General features: G+C 40.6%; 1 long non-coding RNA gene across 5 annotated transcripts; it reads left to right on the top strand.

Moving 5' to 3' along the window:
- The first annotated feature begins 530 nt into the window (after positions 1-530).
- Positions 531-5,080, top strand: LOC137056250 (uncharacterized). 5 transcript variants are annotated; one of them, XR_010900260.1, is made up of 5 exons: positions 531-689; positions 861-944; positions 1,041-1,398; positions 4,110-4,223; positions 4,672-5,080. It is a non-coding gene; the product is annotated as an uncharacterized lncRNA (long non-coding RNA). The 5 variants fall into 5 exon arrangements; XR_010900263.1 differs by lacking the exon at positions 4,110-4,223; XR_010900262.1 differs by lacking the exons at positions 4,110-4,223; positions 4,672-5,080 and adding an exon at positions 3,065-3,520.
- The last annotated feature ends 4,351 nt before the right edge of the window (positions 5,081-9,431 follow it).

Here is a 9,431-nt window from a genome sequence, read left to right as displayed (position 1 = left end):
CCAAATTCTAAATTATCATTAAATGGAGTCAGATAACGAGGAATTGGAATAAAATCCCCTTTTGCCCCGCTGAAAAGACGAACGCGCAGCAACCTTCACCCGCCGATCGTTAGCCTCCATTGGGACGATTTGGGCGGCCTTACATTGGCGTTGATAGCGCTCCTCAAAATGATCCAAACACATAGTATCGTTCCTGTTAAAGAGACAAATTTGGTTAAAACAAACACATTAAAAAAATCTAAGATATAAAGTTTCAAACATCTTCAATCAACAAGCAGAGATACTTACATAGCCTGTCTTCCTTTCAGGATCGTTTACGTTTGTAGAGTAAAAATGCCAAGGGCATACATAGATTGTGGCCTTAAGTGGTTTCCTTCTGCAATAATAAACAATATTCCATGAAACCAAAATCCTCCAAAGCAGAAAGCAAACTAAAAGACTCAAAATAATCAGGTCACTTTGTGTTTTACTTCAGATTATTTTTATACCAACACATAGCAAGAAAACGTTAGGCCTATTGTTATGTTTAGCTCCAGGTAAGCATAAGGACAAGAAAGTTCCCAATTCTCAAGTGTTTATTCAGTCCACAAGCAGGACAAACAAAGCAACAGTGCCAGATGGTTACATGATTGACAGCAGGTGCAACAACCCTTCCATTCTTACTCTACACCTTTTATAGGTAACAACAGGTGAACTATAGCGCCATCTCCTGACATATACACAAACACAACATTCCCCCATTACTTAGAACTGTAAATTCCCCCCCAAAATACAAAGTTGGTGCAATAGGCAAAGCCAATACAATAGTTACATCAAATTCAATTAGTGTAAAAATAGATTTTTTTTTTCTTTTTTTTAAGTGACATAATCGTGCAACCAACGTGGAGGGCGTTTTACTCGTGATGAAGATCTTTCAGGAACAGATGGAGAGGCAGTTTGAGTAGGCAAGTTCACAAGTTCATTTTTAGGCAACACAGTAGAGGAAGGGACAGACTGAAGAGGCAAGGACACTAATTCACTCTCACTGCCATCTTCCACAGGTGCACAAGCTGGAGACAGATGAGACGCATGCCAAGTTTTCCCATCTGTCAACCGGTAAGTACATGGACCAAGTTGACGCACAATTTTCAAAGGCTTTGAGAATCTAGGATGTCCTTTAGGAACATGAACTGGAATTTTTATACGCACCCAATCTTCTGGTTTGAACTCAGGAGTACAAGCTCTTCGTTTGAGGTCTGTGTATGTTTTCATCTTCTTTTGGGACAATGCCACTTTCTGACTCACATCAGCATTCTTACAAATGATAGGAGGAGGAAGGACATTAAGGCGAGTGCGCATTTTCCTGCCACAGAGCAACTCAGAAGGAGACCGTCCAGTAACAGAATGGGGAGTAGCACGGTAAGTTTGAAGAAATGCTGTAACTGTTGATTTCCATGGCTTTCCAGACAGAATCGCTGATTGAATAGAACTCTTCAGTACTCTATGGAATCTTTCAATAGCTCCATTTGCAGCTGGATGATACAGTGACGTATGTAGATGTTGAATAGCTCTCTCTTTCAGAAATGCTGCAAACTCCACTGACTTAAATTGACATCCATTGTCAGATACAATGTAATGAGGATGTCCAAATCTGCTGAAGACTGATGTCAAGAAGTTGATCACATTTTTACTTGTGATTGAAGAAGTGAATGCTACTTCTGGCCACTTACTATGATAGTCAATTAATGTCATAATGTACCGACAATCCCAAGTAGCGGTTTCAAATGGGCCAACAATGTCAACAGCCACTTTTTCCCATGGCACAGATGGAAAAGGTACAGGTTGTAATGGTGCAACACGGAGAGTTGTAGTCTTATCAGAAGACAAGCAAACTTCACAATTCTTAATCTGCTCCTTAACCAAACAGTCAATACCAGGCCACCAATAAAGTTCACGAATGCGCTGCTTCGTACGCACTATTCCTTGATGACCTTCGTGAGCCAGACTCACCAAGACATGTCGTAATGAAACAGGAACAACCAGACGTGACCCTCTAAACACGTAGTCCTTTTGCACAGCAAGTTCATCACGTACTTGAAAATATGGACGTAAAACAACATCCACAGCCGCTGATGAAAAAGGCCATCCACGAACAATCTGAGCACGTAGCGCAGTCATTTCGGAGCATGAGGCAGAGGCAGAAGCAAATTCAGTTGGAGACACAGCAGACATTTCAGAAGACAGAAATGCAACAAACTCAGGCTCAGTATCAGAAAGATCCTCATCAGAAGCCGGCAAGGGTAGGCGAGAAAGATAATCAGCAACCTGGTTTTTAGAGCCTGGATAATAATTAACCTCATAGTTAAAACACAAGAGTCGCTCTGCCCAACGCGCTATCCTCATTCCAGCGCGGTCTGTACCTTTAGAGGAGAGAAGCACTGTCAAGGCCTGATGATCTGTACGTAGAAGAAATTTTCGACCCCAGAGGTAAGTTCTCCATTTTTCAACAGACCAGACACATGCTAAAGCTTCCTTTTCAATCGTTGAATATTTTCGTTCAGAAGTAGACAAGGTTCTTGAAGCAAACGCAACAATACGCTCTGTGTTGTTTTCATGGATTTGAGAGAATACAGCACCTAGTCCATAATCTGATGCATCTGTTGAAACGACAGTGGGCAAGTTAGGGTCAAACAATGCTAAAGCAGGGCTTTGAAGCAATAACTCCTTTACAGTACTGAAACTCTTCTGAGCTTCATCTGACCAACTGAACTCAGAACCTTGTCTAATGCAAGCACGCAATGGTTCTACTACTGTGGCAAAATTTGGAATGAACTTATTGTACCATGACAACAATCCAAGAAGGGAACGGAGCTGGTGTGCATCATTAGGAACAGGAGCATGAAGCATTGCACTAAGATGATCCTCATCTGGGCAAATACCCTGTGCAGATACAGTATGACCAAGAAAGCGCAAACTGCTTTTGTTAAAGTGACACTTTGAATCATTCAACTGTAAGCCTGCATCATGTATACGCTGAATAACCACTTTAAGCATGTGATCATGTTCACTTTTTGTGTGTCCCCAGACAATAACGTCATCCAGATAATTAGCCACATTTGGCAACCCTTGCAGTACAGTTGCTAGCATTTTCTGAAATGCAGACGGAGCTGAGGCAAGGCCATAAGGTACTCGACAGAATCTGAATAACCCTTCATGGGTAATAAATGCAGTCAGATCACGACTTTCTTCATGTAACAAAAGCTGGAAGTAAGCATTCTCTAAGTCAATTGTAGAAAAGACAGTTGCTCCACACAGCGTAGACATCATCTCCTCAATATGGGGCAACGGATAACAATCTGCAACAACAGCTTTGTTTGGTTCTCTCAGATCTACACACATACGAATGCCACCCGTCTTCTTCTGAACAACTACAATTGGAGAAATCCACTGCGAAGCATCCACTCGTTCAATAACACCCAGGTCAAGAAGACGTTGCAGTTCATCACTAACAGCATTTCGAACAGACAATGGTAACCTTCTGAGTTTCTGACGAACGGGTTTCACATCTGGAGAAATTTTTACCTTATGCACAAAGCCTTTTGCACATCCTAGCTTGCCAACAGGCACAGAAGCAGAAAGTCGCATTACAGGGACTGAAGACTGAACATGTCCTGGAAGAATAGAAGAACCTTCAAACTTAAGATGCAATCCATTTATCAAATCCATTCCAAGAAGAGCTGTGCCACATTCAACAATGAATATTGACGTATTACAGTTCATATCATCTCTAGTAACAGTAACAGGTAGACAGCCAAGCACTGGTATTGGATCTCGTGAATACGTTACCAATTTAACAGCAGGAGGCAGCAAGGCATCTTGCTTGAAGTGTTTTTCATACAAAGATTTTGGCAGAATAGAAACTGAAGATCCAGAATCCACAATCAACTCCACAGGTACAGAAGCTGATGCAGTCATGATAGTAGTAATGCACTTTATCTTATTAGATCCTGAATCATGCATGTAAAGAATCTGAAGCTCAGGCAATTCAATCTCATGGACAGAACGTGTTTGCTGTGAACGACACACTCTGGAAAAATGTCCCACCTTTTGACAATTATTGCACTTTACAGAAACTGCAGGGCATCTGGGATCATTTGCAAGATGTCTGGTAGATCCACAGCGGTAACATGCACGAGTCAAGAGAGTAGCAGACGACTTTGAAGGCACAGCCAGAGGTTTCAAAGGTGATTGTCTTGTGTAACGATCAACAGCAGGCACACCAGTCACTTGTATTGCTTGAACAGGTTCTGAATTCAGATTGGAAAAAAGTTTAGCTTGTTCACCAACAGCCTCCATTTGCGTAGCAATCGTGATAGCCTTGTTAAGAGTTAAATCAGTCTCTAATAGCAGACGTTCTCTAATACGATGACTGTTTACATTCTCCACTAATTGATCTCGCAACATCTCATCATCATTAGATGCAAACTCACATGTGGCTGCTAGGTCCCGAAGAGAAGCAACATACTGCAAAATTGTTTCCCCTGAGGCTTGAATTCGTTTTCTGAATGCATGACGCTCAGCAACAACATTACGTCGAGGAATAAAGTGCAGTTTTAAAGTCTGAATAGCATCCTTCATTGTCTCTCCTTGATTTGGTAAAGTATAGAATAATCTCTGACCTTCTGTTCCTAGGCAATGAAGAAACAAAGCTCGCTTTCTTGCAACTGGCCATTCATCTCCTGATGCATTTATGACAAGTAAATAGTTCTCAAACATCTTCAACCAGACTTCAAAGGGAATAGACGGCTCACCCGGACATGGTAAGAATGGCGTAGGAAAAGAAGCAACTGCAGACATCTTTCATGTAGGACAGCAAAATCCTCGTCGCCAATTTGTTATGTTTAGCTCCAGGTAAGCATAAGGACAAGAAAGTTCCCAATTCTCAAGTGTTTATTCAGTCCACAAGCAGGACAAACAAAGCAACAGTGCCAGATGGTTACATGATTGACAGCAGGTGCAACAACCCTTCCATTCTTACTCTACACCTTTTATAGGTAACAACAGGTGAACTATAGCGCCATCTCCTGACATATACACAAACACAACACCTATATTCAAAACATGAGCACTAGGCCTACTGTTACAGATTTACAATGCTACAACTAGAAAAGGCAAGAACTAAGTTGTACAGAAAAAATCGCGCATGGAAGGGCACTAATGCATGTCTGCTCAACTAATACAAAATAAGACGAAAAATGTCAAATAGTACGAGTGTGCAATGTCGTGGAATGTATACGCCAAAACTCATTTCGGCGTGCATATGATACGCACTTTATGGCGTATATATGACACGCTCTCTTGGGTAGGTTTAGGGTAGTGGGGTGGGGGGTTCGTATCTATAATACGCCATAAATTGCGTATCATATGCACGCAAAAAACAGCGTATCATATGCACGCAAAAAACAGCGTATCATATGCACGCCCAAATGAGTTTTGGCATATACATTCCATGACATTGCACACTCGTACTCGATCTTGAGTTTCTATATATTGACTGAAGCAGTTCATGAAGAAAAGCGTGTCCTACGATGTTTTCGACATTTTGGAGCGCTGTACAGAATGGTCGGCGTATGCTATCAAAGTACCACGAGAAGATTGCTAGAACACACAGAGCATTTCACTCGCAAAATGTTGCAGGCCGATCAGTATGCGCAGCGCCGACAATGATGGACCGTGCTATCCGTGGGTGCTCGGCAAGGGATCGAGCCCCGGCGTCACACAAGAAAAAAAAATTAAGAGCAATTAATTCATTCGATTAACGTCTGCTTTCTCATTTGAATGACATTTCAAAACACCAGAATTAACTCGTAGTTACGGGGTGAAAGACGTTATGCCAAATGAGAAGAAATAACTATCCAAGTCCAGTGAGTTAAAAAATGACACATAATGTTAATGCTGCTACATTATTACAAAATTAGTACAACGAAATTAAGTCACTTACGTAAATCTCGTCCTCCATTAACGAATTTAGTGTGTTAGTGGGGGTTATTCAGTTATGTTAAACTGAATGGCGGATCAAAAGCGCGCTAAATTTAAACTAAAAAAAAAGGGTAAAAAAAAAAAACGCTATCAGAGTTAAGTCAACCACATCGGCTACGTTACTCATTATACAAGCTCATTAATAAATCACAAGTTGATAAGATAATAATACTGTACTATACCTTGTCCTTGTAACCGTTGTGTGTGCAGGGAAATCCATAAAGATGGAGAGACCGAAGGATGAGCTGGGAAATTTAAAATGCTCTGCACATGCGCAGATGTTGATTGTTAACACCCAAAGGAAACACTGTGCTTTATCACCCAAAGGAAACACTGTGCTTTATCACTAAACAAGTGATAAAGCATATAATATTTGTAAATTAACACCAGATTTTATCACTAGATGCCCAACACCAGGTTTTTATCCCTCAGTAATTTGCTGTGTATATATATGTATGTATGTATGTATGTATGTATGTGTGTATATATATATATATATATATATACACACACACACACACACACACACACACACACACACACACACACACACACATATATAATTAGAATATAGAAAATGTTGATTTATTTCGCTAATCCCATTCAAAAAGTTTAACTTGTATATTATATTAATTCATTACACACAAACTGATATTTTTCAAATGTTTATTTCTTTTAATTTTGATGATTATAACTGACAACTGAGGAAAATCCCAAATTCAGTATTTCAGAAAATGTAAATATTACTTAAGACCAATACAAAGAAAGGAGCATGTACAGCACTCAAAACTTATTTGGGGCTCATTTTGCCTGAATTACTGCAGCAATGCGGCGTGGCATGGAGTCGATCAATCTGTGGCACTGCTCAGGTGTTATGAGAGCTCAGGTTGCTCTGATAGTGGCCTTCAGCTCTTCTGCGTTGTTGGGTCTGGCATGTCACATCTTCCTCTTCACAATACTCCATAGATTTTCTATGGGGTTAAGGTCAGGCGAGTTTGCTGGCCAATTAAGAACAGGGAAACCATGGTCCTTAAAACAGGTACTGGTTGCTTTGGCACTGTGTACAGGTGTCAAGTCCAGTTGGAAAATGAAACCTGCATCTCCATAAAGTTAGTCAGCAGCAGGAAGCATGAAGTGCTCTAAAATTTCCTGGTATGGCTGCGTCGACCTTTTACCTCAGAAAACAGAGTGGACCAACATCAGCAGATGACATGGCACCCCAAACCATCACTGACTGTGGAAACTTTACACTGGACCTCAAGCAACGTGGATTGTGTGCCTCTCCTCTCTTACTCCAGGCTCTGGGACCCTGATTTCCAAAGGAAATGCAAAATGTACTTTCATTAGAGAATATAACTTTGGACCACTCAACAATCCTTTTTGTCTTTAGCCCAGGCAACACGCTTCTTTAGCTGTCTGCTGCTGAAACCCATGTCTTGCATACGTCTGTGCGTAGTGGTTCTTGAAGTACTGACTCCAGCTGCAGTCCACTCTTTGTGAATCTCCCCCACATTTTTAATGGGTTTTGTTTCACAATCCTCTCCAGGGTGCGGTTATCCCTATTGCTTGTGCACTTTTCTCTACCACATCTTTTCCCTCCCTTCGCCTCTATAATAATGTGCTTGTACACAGAGCTCTGTGAACAGCCAGCCTCTTTTGCAATGACCTTTTGTATCTTGACCTCTTTGTGCAAGGTGTCAATGGTTGTCTTTCGGACAACTGTCAACAGCAGTTGACTTCCCCATGATTGTGTAGCCTACAGAATTAGACTGAGAGACCATTTAAAGGCCTTTTCAGGTTTTTTGAGTTAATTAGCTGACTAAAGTGTTGCTAATTTAGGGATTTTCCTTAGTTGTCAGTTATAATCTTCCGAATTAAAATAAATTGAAATATATAATTTTGTGTGTAATGAATTAATACAATATACAAGTTTCACTTTTAGAATGAAATTACAGAAATAATTTTTAATGATATTCTAATTATATGACCAGCACCTGTATAAAGTTCTTTTTAAAATTGTAATAATTGTTTTTACTGTAGATTTGATTAAATAAAAACAGATTTTATGGGCTCAAGAGATGCTAAGAGAGCTGGTAGAGATTACAGTAAATATTGTATCTGACACAATTAATTATTTCTGAATTGACATCTAAAACCGCACAGCTGATGCTGTACCCCAATAGTGCTGATATAGTTACATATCAGCACATCTTAATGTATGTCTGTTATGTTGCACATAAAAAGAGTTAATAATATGTTTCAAAAATCCAGGCCTATTGCCAAGCAATGACATTTTTTTGTTAACGGCACATCACTTCTTAACATATAGGGGGCAGTGTTGGGTAAGTTACTCTAAAAAGTAATTAATTACTAATTACATCTTCAATAGTGTAATTAGACTACTGTACATATTACTCTCTCCAAAAAGTATTTAATTACTTATTAGGGCCCAAGCCCTGAAAGGGCGCAGAGCCCTATTGTTCTTCTAAGGACAATTTAGCTTTTTCGACTATTCGGGCACTTTCGGGGCCCTTATCATGCTCGAAAACTCTTGAAACTTTGCACAAACATCGGAATCTGCGGCCATCAGGGCCGGACCAAAGCTGGTACCCGGGCGTGGCAGGGGGGCTCGACAGCGCCCCCTAAAGTGGGGTCTGAAAACATGGTCTATTAATCAAACACACTTGCACGCACATGTATGAAACTCGGTACACATATAGAGCTCATCGGGCCGAACAACTTTCGTGCTCTAAGTTATGTGTCAGCCCAACAGGAAGTGAGCTATTATGGGTTGTTCGGAAAACGCATGCTCTGGAATTTGCGATACTCCTCCTAGACGATTCACCCGATCAGCACCAAACTCGGTCAGCATGAAGTCAAGACACTGAGGATGCTAAATTGCGAGCAACTTTTTGATATCTCAAACGGTTAGGCTGTGGCGAGGAGACGAATTTATGGCGAGAAAAGGGAAACAGGAAGTGTGTTATAACTTCTGCATTCATTAATTCATTTTGATGAAACTTCAGCTGTGTGTTCGTTGTAAGAGGCTGATCACATGGATATGACTTTTGTGAGTCAAAGTTATAGCGCCACCAACTGGCAGCAGGAAGTGTGTCACTTTCAAAATGCTTTGAAATCACCATCTTATTTTTACCCGATTTACTTCAAACTTCATCAGTATAATGTCAAACCAGAGCAGATATAAAGCTGGTAAGCACTTCCTGATATTGTATATACTGTTGCCACGGCAACACATCAAACTATAACATTCTTTTTCGCTCCTTTTGAGACTCTTAAAATGCTTCAAATTACATGAAACTCAACACACACATCAGACATGCTGTCCAGTAGATAAGGGCAAAGACTCAGAAACGGGCGTGGTGGAGGAGCTCAGTAGCGCCATCTTTTGACAA

The sequence above is a fragment of the Pseudorasbora parva genome, chromosome 21, assembly GCF_024679245.1.
Source record: "Pseudorasbora parva isolate DD20220531a chromosome 21, ASM2467924v1, whole genome shotgun sequence".
In the NCBI taxonomy this organism is placed as follows: Eukaryota; Metazoa; Chordata; class Actinopteri; order Cypriniformes; family Gobionidae; genus Pseudorasbora; species Pseudorasbora parva.
The sequence above is the reverse complement of the archived record's forward strand: the minus strand, read 5'-3'. Positions and strand labels throughout refer to the sequence as shown.